The sequence below is a fragment of the Schistocerca piceifrons genome, chromosome 6 (assembly GCF_021461385.2).
Source record: "Schistocerca piceifrons isolate TAMUIC-IGC-003096 chromosome 6, iqSchPice1.1, whole genome shotgun sequence".
NCBI lineage: Eukaryota > Metazoa > Arthropoda > Insecta > Orthoptera > Acrididae > Schistocerca > Schistocerca piceifrons.
In genome coordinates, this window is record NC_060143.1 from 418,121,149 (window position 1) to 418,139,941 (window position 18,793).

The following is an 18,793-nucleotide window of genomic DNA, read 5'->3' on the forward strand; positions in this document are numbered from 1 at the left end:
CTCTCTCCATCTACTCCTCTCCCATCTAATTCCATCTCCATTACCCATTCTCATTATCCATTATCTCCCCTCATCTCTATTCATCTTCTCCCACTCCATCTCCACCGCCACCCCCCACCCTCTTCCTGTCCATCTCCTCCTCTTTCTATGTCCATCTCATCCCTCTATCCAATTCCTCCTCCTCCCTTTCTTTGTCAATTGTCTCTTCTCCTCTGTCCATCAGCCTTCACCTACCTCTCTCTCAGCCGATCCCGCCCCCCAACCCTGTGTCTGTCCATCTCCTCCTCTTCCCTCTCTGTGTCAAAATTCCCTTCCCCCCTCTCTGTCCATCTCATCCTGACACATGTCTATGGTCATCTCATTCCCCCTCACAGTCTGTCCCTCTCAACTTCCCCTTCTCCTTCCATGTTATCTCGCTCACCCCAATAGAAGTCTGCTGGTACTTACCCAACAATAGATCTCTGCAGATTGTAACTAAAATGTGTATGAAATAAGGCTGAAATCGCTCCACGGATTCAGGATTAGCTTTCTACCAGTTGCTTTGTCTGTATAGACACATACAAAATATATCTCACATATCTTCTTCCTTTTTTGCGTATTATTTACGGTTGGCGCCACTTCTCCATCCCCAGTCGCCATCTTCTTCTGTCTTGACTTTCCTCAGCATTGCATTGCCTCTTTCACATCATTCTGCCAGGTGCCTCATGGGCGACCTCTTTTCTCCAGCAGGGATGGTATCGATCGTAGTACCATATTTGGTACCCTCTCTTCATTCGTCATATTCACATGGTCAAACCAAATTAGCTGTTTTTTAGATGTCATCACAGATATCCCTACTCATTTTCAACCTTTGTCGGATTACTTCATTACTTAAAAATGGCTCTAACAAGGGAACATCCCCATCGCACCCCCCTCAGGTTTAGTTATAAGTTGGCACAGTAGATAGGCCTTGAAAAACTGAACACAGATCAATCGTGAAAACAGGAAGAAGTTGTGTAGAACTATGAAAAAAATAAGAAAAATATACAAACTGAGTAGTCCATGCGCAAGATAGGCAACATCAAGGATAGCGTGAGCTCAGGACCCCCGTGGTCCCGTGGTTAGCGGGAGCAGCTGTGGGACGAGAGGTCCTTAGTTCAAGTTTCCCGTCGAGTGAAAAGTTTAATTTTTTATTTTCAGACAATTATCAAAGTTCAGGCACTCACACATAATCAACTTCGCTCTCCAAAATTCCAGGACATGTTCAGATTTGCTTGGACATATGCAGGATTTGACGGTCTACACACGGAAAAATTTGAAAACGTTAAAACCATATGTTTTGACAGATCACAGGGAAAACTGTGCGACTGTGAAACTGTGGCATTCATTTGTTGCAGTTTATGTGACAAACTCTTCTGTTTCCATCACTTTTTTCGGAGTGATTATCACATCCACAAGAAAACCTAAATCGGGCAAGGTAGAAGAATCTTTTTACCCATCGCCAAGTGTACAATTTAGGTGGGTCGACAACATATTCCTGTCATGTGACGCACATGCCGTCACCAGTGTCGTATAGAATATATCAGACGTGTTTTCCTGTGGAGAAATCGGTTGACCTATGACCTTGCGATCAAATGTTTTCGGATGGCCATAGTGGGGCGGAAAGTTCGCAGGGCGGAGAATTCATACATTCACGAAATAACTCACCGAGCATCCAAAGCCGCCGATTGGTGACAAACAGTAGAAAAACCTGGAACAGCCAGGACGTGTGTGAATGATGACGACCCAGCGCTCGCCTCCAAATCTGGTCGGCTAAAGGAATAATGGGTTCGCTCCGGTTTCCGGTGCACGTCCATCCTGTCACTTTTGTGGGAGTGATTATCACATCCACAAGAAAACCTAAATCGGGCAAGGTAGAAGAATCTTTTTACCCATCGCCAAGTGTACAAGTTAGGTGGGTCGACAACATATTCCTGTCATGTGACGCACATGCCGTCTACTAATCGCACGGTTTTGCGGTGCGTTCGTAAAACGCAGACACTAAACTTATTATAGTGAACAGAGACGTCAATGAACGGACGGACAGATCATAACTTTGCGAAAATATAGAAAGTAGACTTTTCACTCCAGGGAAGACTTGAACCAAAGACCCTTCGTTCTGCAGCTGCTCACGCTAACCACGGGACCACTGCGCTCCTGAATTCAGATTGTCCTTAATGTTGACTATCTTGCGCATGGACTACTCAGTTTCTATATTTTGCTTATTTTTTTCATAGTTCCACACAACTTCTTCCTGTTTTCTCGATTGATCTGTGTTCAGTTTTTCAAGGCCTATCCACTGTGACAACTTATAACTAAATCTGAGGGGGGTGCGATAGGGAGGTTCCCTTGTAAGCACTATGGGACTTAACATCTGAGGTCATCAGTTCAGATGGTTCAAATGGGTCTGAGCACTATGGGACTTAACTGCTGAGGTCATCAGTCCGCAAGACTTAGAACTAACCTAAGGACAGCACACACACCCATACCTGAGGTAGGATTCGAACCTGCGACCGTAGTAGCAGCGCGGTTCCGGACCGAAGCGCCTAGAACTGCTCGGCCACAGCGGCAGGCTTAATTCATTACTGACCCTATCTATACTAGTAAAGCTTGAGCAGCTTCGTCTTGAGAAATCTCATCAGTGGGAATCCCTCCATGCTTCTGCTCCGTATAAAACTATAGTCTGGACTAAACTCCTACACATTCTCTTCTTCATTGTTCTTCTTATGTATTTGTTCCACATTGCCCTTGTTACATCGTCGAGCGGTTCTAGGCGCTTCAGTCTGGAACCGCTCGACCGCTACGGATGCAGGTTCGAATCGTGCCTCGGGCATGGATGTGTGTGATGTCCTTAGGTTAGTTAGGTTTAAGTAGTTCTAAGTTCTATGGGAGTGATGACCACAGATGTTAAGTCCCATAGTGCTCAGAGCCATTTGAGCCTTGTTACAGCACTATAACCCTGCTGGTGATTTCATCATTTCTCGTGCCCGTTGATTAAATAATACCGAAATACATTTTGCACTTTCCACATCTACAGTTATTTCTCAGTCTACCGCCAACTTATTTGCTATTTCCGTTCCGACAACGAAGTACTCATACTTGTTCGTGTTCATCCAGCCTTGCTGTATTCCTCTTTATGCTTTGTTATCACGTAGCTTAGATCATCTTCACCTTTTGCTAGTTCAGTGTGGTCTTCCGCAAAATGCCTCGCTGTCCTCTGTCACTCCCATAACATGGCATTTTCTATGCCAACTCTGTAGGATTGCACCTATACAGAGCTTAAAGAGAATCGGTGACAGCCCCTTCCCAGTCGCAGACTCTTATGAACCTCTAATTCTTCTGTCCGACTACTCCCAATTCTTACTCTCCCTATGTTATTTTCATATAATTTCATAACAGGCTTTACAGTCTTTGATGTAACTCTATCTCGTTCAACATTTCCCACAGTTTGTTGGTGGGTATATTATCGTATGCTCTCTGTAGGTCAATCAATGCAGCATGCGTCTCCAGTCCACCGTACTTCCTGTCTGATCCCGCATGCTCTTCTTGCTGCGTATGACTTGTTTCTTTTTCCGCCAGATCCTTCAGTACAATTTTTCAACGTAGATAATACTCAAGAAAAGGAGGAAGATATGTGACATAAATTATTTTCAAGTAACCCTACTATCGATCCCCTGTAATTATTTGAATCATTAAGCGACCCGTTCTTTTGCACAGGTGTTACATAACATGTTTTTCATGTTGGAACGCCTTCTGCATTTAATACTCATTCAGACAATCTCCTTAGCATTTCCAACAATTCCGGTGGACCGAAGTTCACCAGCACTGGATATATTGATCTACACTACTGGCCATTAAAATTGCTACAACAAGAAGTGCAAATGGTAAACGGGTATTCATTGGACTAATATATTATACTAGAACTGACATGTGATTACATTTTCACACAATTTGTGTGCACAGACCCTGCAAAATCAGTACCCAGACCAACCACCTCTGGCCGTAATAACGGCCTTGATACGCCTGGGCATTGAGTCAAACAGAGCTTGGATGGCGTGTACAGGTACAGCTGCCCATGCAGCTTCAACACGATACCACACGTTTTCAATTGGTGAGAGATCTGGAGAATGTGCTAGCCAGGGCAGCAGTCGAACATTTTCTGTATCCAGAAAGGCCGGTATACGACCTGCAACATGCGATCGTGCATTATCCTGCTGAAATGTAGGGTTTCGCAGGGATCGAATGAAGGGTAGAGCCACGGGTCATAACACATCTGAAATGTAACGTCCACTGTTCAAAATGCCGTCAATGCGAACAAGAGGTGACCGCCACGTGTAACCAATGGCACCCCATACAATCACGCTGGGTGATACGCCAGTATGGTGATGACGAATACACGCTTCCAATGTACGTTCACAGCGATGCCGCCAAACACAGATGCAACCATCGTGATGCTGTAAACAGAACCTAGATTCATCCGAAAAAATGACGTTTTGCCATTCGTGCACCCAGGTTCGTCGTTGAGTACACCAACGCAGGCGCTCCTGTCTGTGATGCAGCGTCAAGGGTAACCGCAGCCATGGACTCTGAGCTAGTAGTCCATACTGCTGCAAACGTTGTCGAACTGTTCGGCAGATGGTTGTTGTCTTGCAAACGTCCCCATCTGTTGACTCAGGGATCGAGACGTGGCTGCACGATCCGTTACAGCCATGCGGATAAGATGCCTGTCACCTCGACTGTTAGTGATACGAGGCCGTTGCGATCCAGCACGGCGCTCCGTATTACCCTCCTGAGCCCACCGATTCCATATTCTGCTAACAGTCATTGGATCTCGACCGAACGAGTAGCAACGTCGCGATACGATAAACCGCAATCGCGATGGGCTACACTCCGAACTTTATCAAAGTCGGAAACGTGATGGTACGCATTCCTCCTCCTTACACGAGGCATGACAACAACGTTTCACCAGGCAACGTCGGTCAACTGCTGTTTGTGTATGAGAAATCGGTTAGAAACTTTCCTCATGTCAGCGTGTTGCAGGTGTCGCCACCGGCATCAGCCTTGTGTGAATGCTCTGAAAAGCTAATCATTTGCAAATCACAATATCTTCTTTCTGTCGGTTAAATTTCGCATCTGTAGCACATCATCTTCGTGATGTAGCAATTTTAATGGCCAGTAGTGTATATTCTGACGCCTTCTTCATCTTACAGCTTCTCACAGCCTGTTGAAGCTCTTTTATATCCACACGCCGTAAGTGCTTTTGTTGAATCCTTATCTGACATCTTTGTGGAAATTCAGAACGATTGTCCTGGAGTTATCCCCTAAATACGTTGCGTATGGATCATGACTAATATTAAACTTCTCATGAGTTGACACTCAAACTGACTTGACTGTTGTCCATGCCTCAGCATTACGAGCCCCACCAACCATCGTCTCTACATAATCGTTCCTTTCTTCCCACGCCTAGTTTTTCCTTTTCAACACTTCTCTTTTTACTTCTCTATTCAGTATCTATATCTACTTCGACTGACATTCACTTCAGGAATGTCCAAAAAGCTTCTTTTTTTCCCTTCAATCATCTCGGTTATTTATGCATCCCACCAACCTGGTTTCGTCTTCTTCTCAAATTCTCCAAGTGCATCTTCCGCTGCTTCATTTGTAGCCTTCTTTATATGCTTATATTCCTCTTCTACTGTTTCTCTGCACTGTACAATTTGCTTTCCAGTTGTTCTTAGTGCTGTCTTCCAATTAAACTGTCCAGTTTATTCCTTATGATCTCAGAGTGGTCACCATATTGCGACCTCTTCTGCTCGCCACTGCTCCTGAATTTGTAAGTGAACACAAATTTTATATTCCATCAGGTGTTGGTCACTTCCACAATCTGTCCCTCTTTTAACGCTGGCAACCTGACTTTTAAAACTGGCGTTTTGTCTCATTGATTTCAGCCCTCTCGTGTGATTACATCACGTAAATTTATGTATATGCTTGTCAGCAAGGAATTTATTTTCAACTCGTAATTCATATTACTGCAATAAATCTAACCGATTTTTTCCAATTCTCATTCTTTACGTTACTCCCGGACATTAAAACAGCCTTACTGTTCCTCTCTTTCTCTATTCTGCTATAAAATTTCATGCTTGTATCAGTTCATGGCCACTGGGAACTTCTTCTGTAGTCTCTAACAGTACGTTTTCAAATTCTTTTTTTTTTTTTTTTCCTTTCAACGCCGAGTTTTCAATAGGGGCATACACTCCCACTGATTTTACACTGATGGTTCTATCTCTTAAATACAGCTTTGTTAAACTTTCATTAACTGTTCCCACGAGGTAACATATTTTGACCACCGTTTTTTATTTTATTTTTTATTAGATTGATGGATACTCCTGCTGTCGACCTATTTTTTTTTCCACTACACTAAAATAATACGCTAACTCCGGAAGATACTCACAACCACTACCTCTCCATTTTGTTTCCGAAAGCACAGTTACGTCCATGTTGTGTTGTCTTGTATCTATTAGAATTTCGTGATGTTTATTACGTATTCCCTGTACATTCCAGAGACCAAACTGCAAAGTACGCCGCGTGGGATTAGCCGAGTGGTCCGATGGTGCTGCAGTCATGGACTGTGCGGCTGATACCGGCGGAGGTTCGAGTCCTCCCTCGGGCATGGTTGTGTGTGGTTGTCCTTAGGATAATTTAGGATAAGTAGTGTGTAAACTTAGGGACTGATGACCTTAGCAGTTAAGTCCCATAAGATTTCACACATATGAACATATAAACTGCAAAGTTCACTTTGGTTTCCGTTGTCAAATTCTGTTAAAATCATCCAAAAACTGAGGCATATTAGCTGGCTGTCCTTCAATATGCTTCGGGAGCTGACCCATCGCACAATCTTCGACCTGGAGGACCAGAATTCGTCATCAGGGTTTTCTTCGTCTGGGAAGATTGGCCTCACCACGACTCAGATTTCTCCCTACCCTTTGATGAAGAAGATGGGAAAGAAATAACTATGGATAGCAAGTGTTACTTAGTTAACCCATCGGCTCTTGCGGATGTGGAAAGGAAGACAAAGGAGACCGAATGACAGGTCGTTGCAGGACACACCCAGGGTCTGTTCGGCGAGGTTGACACTACCGATAACTATGTTACGATCGACATGATACCCAGCTTCATCGGAGTACGCGGACCTCCGCACCTGCACGGACAGTGCTTCGTTAACGTGGTGTCCACTTTGGAGATATCTCACATACATTTATCAAGTATTTGTACACATATTTCACCTGTATCTCTAGCGAATTATACCCTACGGTTGCATTTTCACGCACTGAATGTTTAGGACGTATCTCTTGAACTGTGTACTGCACAATGATATAATTTGATAGATGCATTCAGCTACGTACACTGGTAAGCCAAAACATTACGGCTTCTGCCCACCGTGACGCTGGATGCCACCTGGTGACGTCGCGGGCAAGTGACGCGGTCACGGAAGTATCTAAGCGGTGTAGACACGGACTGGGGAACAGTATAATCAAGATATGGGCTGCGAACAGGGAAATCCATTGAGATAAGCGACTTTGACATAGGACAGATAATTATTATGCACATACTATTAAAGGGTATCTCGAAAATGGCGAAGCTGGTCGAATTTTCTAGTGCTACTGTTGTGAATATCTATGGAAAGAGGTAGAAGAAAAGTGAAACTACCACTAGGCGTTAAATGGTTGGACGTCCACCACTGCTCACAGAGCGCGAGGTTCAGAGGCTTGTCTGCTCTGTAAAGTAGGACGGATGGTGAAACTTCCTGGCAGATTAAAACTGTGTGCCGGAACAAGATTCGAACTCGGGACCTTTGCCTTTCGCGGGCAATCGCTCTACCAACTGAGCTACCCAACACGATTCACGTCCCGTCCTCACAGCTTTACTTCTGCCAGTACCTCGTCTCCTACCTTCCAAACTGCTGAGGACAGGGCGTGAGTCGTGCTTGGGTAGCTCAGTTGGTAGAGCGCTTGCCATCGAAAGGCAAAGGTCCCGAGTTCGAGTCTCGGTCCGGCACACAGTTTTAATCTCCCAGGATGTTTCATATCAGCACACACTCCGCTCAGAGTGAAAATCTCATTCAGGATAGATGGTGATCTGCGGCGTCTCTGACGAAAGAGCACAATGCTGGTGCACGTACAAGTGTTTCGGAACACACCGTTCATAGTACATTAATGAATACAGAACTCTGCAACAGAGTACCCCTAGGTGTTCACATGTCGACCCAACGCCTTCGTCAATTAGGATTGCAGGGGGCACGGGAACATTGGGATTCGATCGCAGGTCAAAAGAAACGTATCGGCTGTTTGGGTGATCCACATTTCCGCTGGTCGTCTCCACGCCGTCATCAAATTGAACAGCGGCCCGCCTTGCACGCAGGCTGGAGGGAGCAGTATTACGCTTCTGCGTTTGCATGGGATCTATAGCAGTAATTGAAGACACGTTGACAGCTGCGAACCACCTGCATCCGTTCATGTTTGATGTCTTCTCCGACGGCAATGTCATCTTTCAACAGTATAATTGTCCATGTTTCGAAGCCAGTGGTTTGAGAAGCGTTACAGTGAACTCACCTTGATGTCTCCGTGACCAAATTCGGCTGACGTAAATCGTACGGAACCTATCTGGGGTCGCTATCATGCGTCATCTCCGCGTACGCAAGTCATGGGCCCGCTATTTACGCGAATCACATGATCTGTGCGTAGATATCTAATGAAACATACCGCCACAAACCGACCAACAAACTGTCGGATCACTGACACCCAGAATCAGCGACGTATTTCGGTCCAAAGACGGACAAAAAATCTATTAAGCAGGTGGTCATAATGTTTTGGCTCATGTGGATGTGGATACTTTGTGCGAAACATATTGCAAGGAAAGTGAGTAGTACAGATTTAATAAATTAAAAAGTCATACGTGATGCTGCAGGTTTTCGCGCATCTCAGTCTTTATGATGTCGTATCTCCAGAATTATGTATCGTACAACGATACAATTTTTCTGGTAAATTCAGTGTCTACAGTAAGTGTCGAGAATACAGTTAGTTTTAAAGAAGTAACAAATTAAATCCTCGTGCTTGATATGACTGTTTTACTGCATGGGCAGCGAAAATGTGATACGTCATAAACTTTTTTCCTTTAATCATTATGTGTGGCTTGTTGGGAAGAAGTTTCATAACGGTTTGAAATTATATGTAAGATTTGTAGCAAGTCACCAAGTGCTCTGATACTCAAATTCTGGATTACCAAAGTATGGAATTTTCACCCCTCCTCCTTCGGTAGGTAGGTAGTTCTTACCCCCGCAGAGATTATTTCCAGGCAAAAAAGTGATATGTGTATTAAGTTTGGTTGAAATCGGTCCAATGGCTTGGGAGGAGGTATGGAGCAACATACATACATATACGTATATGTACATCCATTTTTATAATGTTGTTGTTGTTGTGGTCTTCAGTCCTGAGACTGGTTTGATGCAGCTCTCCATGCTACTCTATCCTGTGCAAGCTTTTTCATCTCCCAGTACCTACTTCTGCTGGAGAATCAGAGTAGTGATTCTCCAGCAGAAGGACGTTCTTACTCATTGATCTGAAAGATGATCACAGTAGTGGTCGAAACCGGTCACCGGAATAAACAAATTGTGATCACGACTGTTTTTGAGACTGTTTTTGACAGTAAATATTTGTAACACATTGATCATTGGTCACTCCCAGAATGTATTCAAAAGTAATCTGTATGGTAAGATTCGCTGATGATATTGTTATCCTCAGTAAATGTAAATAGGAATTACAGGATATTTTGGATGGCATAAAGCGTGTAATGAATACAAAACATGCATTGAGGGTGAACCGTAAACGAGGTAATGAGATGCAGCAGAAATTACGATAGCGAGAAACAACATCAAAATTGGGGATCACGAAGTAGACGAAGTTAAGAATCCAAAATTACCTATAAGGGACGAAGCAAGGACATAAAAAGCAGGTTAGCACAGGTGTTCAGGACATTCCTCGCCAAGAGAAGTCTACTGGTATCAAACATTGACCTTAATTTGAGGAAGAAATTTGTGATGATGCACTTTTGGAACACAGTATTGCGTGGTAGTGAATCACGGACAAGGGAAAAACCAGAACAAAAGAGAAGCAGTGTTACAGAAAAAGTTGAAAATCAAGTGGACTGGTAAAATAAGGAATGAGAAGGTTGTCTGCAGAAACGGCGAATGACGGAACACATGTGAGACACTGACAAGATGAAGGGAAAGGGTGATAGGATAGTTGTTAAGACATCAGGAATAATCTCCATAACATTAGAGGAAAGTAAGACCGGCCATGGAAGACAGAGTTTTGAAGTACATCTAATAAATAATTCAGGATTTATGATGCAGGTACTACTCTGAGATGGGCCGCCTCACTCCAGTCAGAAGGTTGATGTCTCAGAAAAAAATCCCAATAATCTTAACTTTTTTAACCCTTTAGCTGGTCACTGAACCGCTGAAGACGGGGAGAAACACTTGTGTGCCCGGATGCAATACGGATGTGGACGTCATTTCGCGTAAAGGCGTACACCACTAACCACAGCACATCCCGCAACCATGGTGCCTCACTAATGGAAAGAACTGAAGACTTTGTAATTACTTCGTCATAATGTATAGTTCCTGTTCAGTTGCCTTCCGTTTAGACGAGAGCTAAAAACGAGTGCAAGCTTTTTGCCTACGAAGAAAGCTCAAAAAACCTGCTATATGACGGTAGAATTAATATAGTCGACGTAGCCTCCAACTGCATGTTAACAACGCGGAGGTGTATTGTTACCCAGAGGGGGAGGGCACCGACAGAGGGTGAATTTTGCAGATACGTTCGAGCAAGCGGCCGATCCGGCAAGGTACCTGCTCCTCTGTCGGAGGTTCGGACAGAAAATCACTTAGGGCCCGTCGGCCGTTGTTACACAAAGGTCGGCGCGTGAACAAAGGCGGCACAGGCTCTGGGCTCTGGCAACGAGTAGCTGTCCGGGCGCTCCATTGTCGGCGCGGCAGCGCACACCATAAATCCGGTAGGCAGCTGCCACGCCTCCCATGGCCACTGTGTGAACGCGAACTGCGTGTGTGCTCCATGCACAGGCTGCCCCTCTTTAGTGCTGTGCAAAGATTGTCGCTCTTTTTTTTTATACTTGTTGCTGCTACTTCTGTTTGTGCCCTGCGGGTACATCGTGGCGCGATTAAATATCGATAGATCCCTCTGGCCGGCAGAATCACTGGCATTGGTGGAGTCCGAGCGATTTTCCGCCGCCAGAGGGAAGCGCAGTGACGGTTTGGTGGATTTAAACGCGAGTGCGGGGGCGGTTGCTCTCTCTCTCTCTCTCTCTCTCTCTCTCTCTCTCTCTCACACACACACACCTATCGGGTATCCAGAGGTTTGCGTGGCGACGGCGGATAGTAAAAGCCATGAAGTCGTGAGCGATAATACCCTTGGCTCTGCTGAATTTGGAATTTTAGGTAGAGCGGATTACGGGATATCCTGTGTCGGTTGGATCAGTGGAGATTGCCCGATGTATATTTTGTTGCATTGCTTGGCCACCTGCTTGTGCGTGGATTTTGATAAGCCGGAAAAATCTTGTGTCCACTTTGGCGCCGGTTTGGTGTCCTGTCAGCCAGTTCCAAAGGACTGAACACGAGGGTGACTGGTGGATATGTGCAACCGATTTCAGACGTTGGTCACGCGCTTGTTCGCTTATGTTTCTGCTTCCTGGCAATTACTGTGAGCAGTTAATTACAGCCCTAACAGTTATACGTAGCTATAGTTTACGTGTGAAAAGGCTGTTCTCTCACTTGCCATCCTGGGTATACATCGTCGTCTGTAAGGCAGTTTTTTTAACATTAGAAGTTTGATGTGATCCCATTCAAGTTTTTCTGCTGCGGACGGTGTTGAAGCTTCTTGCCTGGGTTTGGCCATGCTAACTGTCGTTTTCTCATTCAACCTGCACAAACCTGTTTTCAGCTGAAGGCTCGATTTTCCCAAATTTTCTCTAATGTCTTTTGCAGTTTTTTTCCAAAAATCGTTAACTAATAACGTATTTGTTATAGGATAGCTAGAGTACACATGTGGTTTACTTTGCGAGTCCTGCTAAAAGGGTCTTGAGTAAAAGAGATCGTCAACACTAAACGGTGCTAGCTCTGTTAATCGTACTAAAGCGGCAGCCTAGAAACTCAGCTGGCCAGCTAGGGTGAGTATTGTTCATAAACAAAAAAAAAAAAAGATCGTCTCGCCTTACACCGGCATCTTGTCTGCACGACAACCTACTTGTACCTTATGTAAATGTGTATTCAGCCTGTTAACTTGGATTTGCTTGTTTTCCCAATTACATGCGATCTGACTTACTTAATAGTGCATTTCGCAGGTTAATCATGTGTTGATCATTTCTGTAGGTTCATAAAGCTTAAATTTTAAATGTGTTCTTAAACGCCAAATTGTTGATCTTAGCAAAAATTTGCGTTAAAGGTTGAATTCAATGTCAAAATTTCAGAAAATTTTTCTTAAGATTCTTTTCCTTAAAATTTTTACTGAATGTTGTTTTTGGAGATTTCGTAAATTCCATCACCAGTGGCCTTGGTTTCAAAATAAAGAGTCACTAGTAAATTATGATGTAGTTACTAATATTTTTTAGATCTTTTCGATGCGTCAGTAAAGTGGTTTATATTTTATTAAATTTAGTAATAAAATTATGGTCCTGTACCCTACCACTCAACACCAGCTCCCTACCGCGTGTTACTGTTCTTGTTGTTTTTGTTTTCAGTCCAAGGACTGGTTTGATGCAGCTGGTCTATCCTCTGCAAGTCTCTTTCTGCAGAGGTACTGCAGTCTTCATCGATTTGAACGTGCTTACTGCATTCATGCCTTGGTCCCTCTCTACAATTTTTAAGACGCTCACTTCCTCCCATAACTTCCTTAGCAATTCCTCCGTTACCCAGGGTGTGACGTATCAAATGATTCCTTCTTTTTTCCTCAGTCTGATACAGTATCTCCTCATCAGTTACTCAATCTACGAATCGAGTCTTCAATATTCTTCAGCAACATCACATTTCAAAAGTTTCTATTCCCATATTGTCCGGACTGCTTCTCATCGACACACTACGTACAAATACCTTCAAAACAGGTTGCCTAAGATTCCATACTGTGGAAGATAATAGGGCAAACGGTCGAAATCCCTTGGGCCTTCAAATAGTGGATTTAGTCAAAATTCCCATAATATTTCTCTAAATCTATAAACGCTATAAGCGTACATTTTCCCTCGTTCTATCTTCTAAGATCAGCCATAGTATTGGCTCGCATATTCTTGCATTTAAGTGGAACCAAAATTGATCTTCACCGAGGTCAGGTTCTACTGTTTCTTCCATTCATCTGTAAACAATTCATATCAGCAATTTGCAGCTCTGCTGAATATTCAGATGGCTAATTAGGAAGGTTTTCTTTCTTCACCTACAGTTCCTTGGTTAAATGTGAGAGCTGTGCATTAACGTAACTCTTCAGTGTAGTTTACGATAATGAGTTATTTTTACTGTTTACGATGACAAGAGAAGGGAGGGGTAATGCCTAATATCAGTACTACTGTCGAATAGGGAACACCAAACTGGGCATCAAAATTTAACTACGCGGTCTTCTTTCTGTGAGAGACTGCGGAGAGTGTCTGGTGAAACGGAATCTTCCACCGCCATACCCCTTCTTCTTCTAAGCAACGAAAATTTATTTCATCATTAGCATCAGAAGTAGGTTACATCACAACTGAATATCACTGTAGATGCTTGCCTTTGTGACCCCACTTAGGAAGGCGAGTATGTAGAGAGTGTTTCGAAATGAATCTGCTGGTTTTGAAGCACTGTACAATTGATACATTCAACCTACGAGTATAAATAGTACATGAAGTGAATGAGCAACATTTCTTCTTACAAGTACTCATTGTAAGCACCATTCGTCACACATTGCGTTGTTAGGAGAGTTCTTCTCTAAACTTGATCAATGTGTCTGGCATGATTATTGCAACAATATTGTTTTGAAAGTGGCGTATATCAGGTGGTAGTGAAGGCACATACACATAATCCTTTATGATCTGTCAGAGGCGAAAATCGTATGGCGTCAGATCGTGTGTGAACGTGGAGGTGATGCAAAACAAGTTCTGTCATTCGGTTACTTGCGAGCAATCCAGCGGAGGGGGTACAACGTCGTTTAACCAGATGCGTACTGAGTTATGCCAATAAGGCGATGCACCATCTTGCTGCCAAATAACTTTCTGTGGTTTAGCTTCTTCCAATTGAAGAAAGAGTCATAGTTCTGGAGGGTCAAGATAAGAAACACGTGTTACAGTTGCTTCAACGACAAAGAAAGGCCCATAAACTTTCCCCCGGGATGTTGCACAAAAAGCATTCACGTTATGGGAGTTTTGTTCCAACCGTACCACCTCGTGGGAATTTTCTAACCTCCAAGAAGCGCACAGTGTGTGTGTTCAAATTTCCACTTACGTGAAACGTCGATCCATAACCGAAGACGACACGATCAAAGAAAATCCTCGTCATGCAGCAACATTTCTTTTGAAAAGTTCGTAAACCGTAGTCTGTAGGCTTTAGAGCTTGAAACAACTGCAAATGATAATGATGTTGGTGCAAGGGTTTCTTTAAAAGCCGTCGCTGGAATTGCTGATTCACTTCTAGCCTTCCGACCTGATTTTTTGGGGCTACGCACGAAGGACTCTCACACGCTCAAGACCTTCTTCAGTCACTCTTCGTCGTTCCAGTTCCTTCCCTTTGCGTACAGTTATGCAAAGAAAACTTTCTAAGTTTATCTTTCGTTTTTGGTTGACATTAACATGTTATTGAAAAATTAGTACAAATAGAGCATCTGTCCCCTTTATTTAATACATGAACCTTTTTTTTAAAAAAGAAAATAGACACTTTAAGATAACTGTAGCGAAAGCTATCTTAATAACAACTCTTAACTTTCCTAAGGCAGACACCATGAGAACGGTGGCCGTAAAACACTTACAAGATTTATAATTTGTGACAGCAACCAGCCACAAGTGTAGCTTTAAAAAGTTTATTTAGAACTATGCAAATGGCCAAACTAACCATTTCAGAGGCTACTGATAATCGCTCTCTGTATCTACGTATTAATCTATTTATACTGGCTAAATTTTCCTACAACAAATACAAATGCAACTGTTGTTCTCTTTTATGTTCCGCTAAACCATGGACCTTGCCGTTGGTGGGGAGGCTTGCGTGCCTCAGCGATACAGATAGCCGTACCGTAGGTGCAACCACAACGGAGGGGTATCTGTTGAGAGGCCAGACAAACGTGTGGTTCCTGAAGAGGGGCAGCAGCCTTTTCAGTAGTTGCAAGGGCAACAGTCTGGATGATTGACTGATCTGGCCTTGTAACAATAACCAAAACGGCCTTGCTGTGCTGGTACTGCGAACGGCTGAAAGCAAGGGGAAACTACAGCCGTAATTTTTCCCGAGGGCATGCAGCTTTACTGTATGGTTAAATGATGATGGCGTCCTCTTGGGTAAAATATTCCGGAGGTAAAATAGTCCCCCATTCGGATCTCCGGGCGGGGACTACTCAAGAGGATGCCGTTATCAGGAGAAAGAAAACTGGCGTTCTACGGATCGGAGCGTGGAATGTCAGATCCCTTAATCGGGCAGGCAGGTTAGAAAATTTAAAAAGGGAAATGGATAGGTTGAAGTTAGATATAGTGGGAATTAGTGAAGTTCGGTGGCAGGAGGAACAAGACTTCTGGTCAGGTGACTACAGGGTTATAAACACAAAATCAAATAGGGGTAATGCAGGAGTAGGTTTAATAATGAATAGGAAAATAGGAATGCGGGTAAGCTACTACAAACAGCATAGTGAACGCATTATTGTGGCCAAGATAGATACGAAGCCCACACCTACTACAGTAGTACAAGTTTATATGCCAACTAGCTCTGCAGATGACGAAGAAATTGAAGAAATGTATGATGAAATAAAAGAAATTATTCAGATTGTGAAGGGAGACGAAAATTTAATAGTCATGGGTGACTGGAATTCGAGTGTAGGAAAAGGGAGAGAAGGAAACATAATAGGTGAATATGGATTGGGGGACAGAAATGAAAGAGGAAGCCGCCTGGTCGAATTTTGCACAGAGCACAACATAATCATAACTAACACTTGGTTTAAGAATCATGAAAGAAGGTTGTATACATGGAAGAACCCTGGAGATACTAAAAGGTATCAGATAGATTATATAATGGTAAGACAGAGATTTAGGAACCAGGTTTTAAATTGTAAGACATTTCCAGGGGCAGATGTGGACTCTGACCACAATCTACTGGTTATGACCTGTAGATTAAAACTGAAGAAACTGCAAAAAGGTGGGAATTTAAGGAGATGGGACCTGGATAAACTAAAAGAACCGGAGGTTGTACAGAGATTCAGGGAGAGCATAAGGGAGCAATTGACAGGAATGGGGGAAAGAAATACAGTAGAAGAAGAATGGGTAGCGTTGAGGGATGAAGTAGTGAAGGCAGCAGAGGATCAAGTAGGTAAAAAGACGAGGGCCAGTAGAAATCCTTGGGTAACAGAAGAAATATTGAATTTAATTGATGAAAGGAGAAAATATAAAAATGCAGTAAGTGAAACAGGCAAAAAGGAATACAAACGTCTCAAAAATGAGATCGACAGGAAGTGCAAAATGGCTAAGCAGGGATGGCTAGAGGACAAATGTAAGGATGTAGAGGCCTATCTCACTAGGGGTAAGATAGATACCGCCTACAGGAAAATTAAAGAGACCTTTGGAGATAAGAGAACGACTTGTATGAATATCAAGAGCTCAGATGGAAACCCAGTTCTAAGCAAAGAAGGGAAGGCAGAAAGGTGGAAGGAGTATATAGAGGGTCTATACAAAGGCGATGTACTTGAGGACAATATTATGGAAATGGAAGAGGATGTAGATGAAGATGAAATGGGAGATATGATACTGCGTGAAGAGTTTGACAGAGCACTGAAAGACCTGAGTCGAAACAAGGCCCCCGGAGTAGACAATATTCCATTGGAACTACTGACGGCCGTGGGAGAGCCATTCCTGACAAAACTCTACCATCTGGTGAGCAAGATGTATGAAACAGGCGAAATACCCTCGGACTTCAAGAAGAATATAATAATTCCAATCCCAAAGAAAGCAGGTGTTGACAGATGTGAAAATTACCGAACTATCAGCTTAATAAGTCACAGCTGCAAAATACTAACACGAATTCTTTACAGACGAATGGAAAAACTGGTAGAGGCCAACCTCGGGGAAGATCAGTTTGGATTCCGTAGAAACACTGGAACACGTGAGGCAATACTGACCTTACGACTTATCTTAGAAGAAAGATTAAGGAAAGGCAAACCTACGTTTCTAGCATTTGTAGACTTAGAGAAAGCTTTTGACAATGTTGACTGGAATACTCTCTTTCAAATTCTAAAGGTGGCAGGGGTAAAATACAGGGAGCGAAAGGCTATTTACAATTTGTACAGAAACCAGATGGCAGTTATAAGAGTCGAGGGACATGAAAGGGAAGCAGTGGTTGGGAAGGGAGTAAGACAGGGTTGTAGCCTCTCCCCGATGTTGTTCAATCTGTATATTGAGCAAGCAGTAAAGGAAACAAAAGAAAAATTCGGAGTAGGTATTAAAATTCATGGAGAAGAAATAAAAACTTTGAGGTTCGCCGATGACATTGTAATTCTGTCAGAGACAGCAAAGGACTTGAAAGAGCAGTTGAATGGAATGCACAGTGTCTTGAAAGGAGGATATAAGATGAACATCAACAAAAGCAAAACAAGGATAATGGAATGTAGTCTAATTAAGTCGGGTGATGCTGAGGGAATTAGATTAGGAAATGAGGCACTTAAAGTAGTAAAGGAGTTTTGCTATTTGGGGAGCAAAATAACTGATGATGGTCGAAGTAGAGAGGATATAAAATGTAGGCTGGCAATGGCAAGGAAAGCGTTTCTGAAGAAGAGAAATTTGTTAACATCCAGTATTGATTTAAGTGTCAGGAAGTCATTTCTGAAAGTATTCGTATGGAGTGTAGCCATGTATGGAAGTGAAACATGGACGATAAATAGTTTGGATAAGAAGAGAATAGAAGCTTTCGAAATGTGGTGCTACAGAAGAATGCTGAAGATTAGATGGGTAGATCACGTAACTAATGAGGAAGTATTGAATAGGATTGGGGAGAAGAAAACTTTGTGGCACAACTTGACCAGAAGAAGGGATCGGTTGGTAGGACATGTTCTGAGGCATCAAGGGATCACCAATTTAGTATTGGAGGGCAGCGTGGAGGGTAAAAATCGTAGAGGGAGACCAAGAGATGAATACACTAAGCAGACTCAGAAGGATGTAGGTTGCAGTAGGTACTGGGAGATGAAAAAGCTTGCACAGGATAGAGTAGCATGGAGAGCTGCATCAAACCAGTCTCAGAACTGAAGACCACAACAACAACATGGCCTTTAATAAGTAAAAGTGTACATATAAACACAATGAGTATGCGCACTCACCTTGTGCGTATGGGCCATCAGATTTATCGAGCTACATAGCTACCAACAGTTGCAATAAATTTTCAGCAAATGTAGAATTAATCGACTTGCCGTGAATGGCTACGGAACAGATAAATTTCGTACTGCATAAATCATCGTTTCCATATCAAAATGGCTTTGTGCTGCTAAAAACAAGAATGAAAAATGATACATGA

The 18,793-nt window shown here is 43.1% G+C and overlaps 1 non-coding gene across 1 annotated transcript; it reads left to right on the forward strand.

Moving 5' to 3' along the window:
• Positions 1-7,996: 7,996 nt before the first annotated feature.
• On the forward strand, positions 7,997-8,071 carry Trnas-cga. The gene has a single exon. It is a non-coding gene; the product is annotated as a tRNA-Ser (tRNA).
• Positions 8,072-18,793: the final 10,722 nt, after the last annotated feature.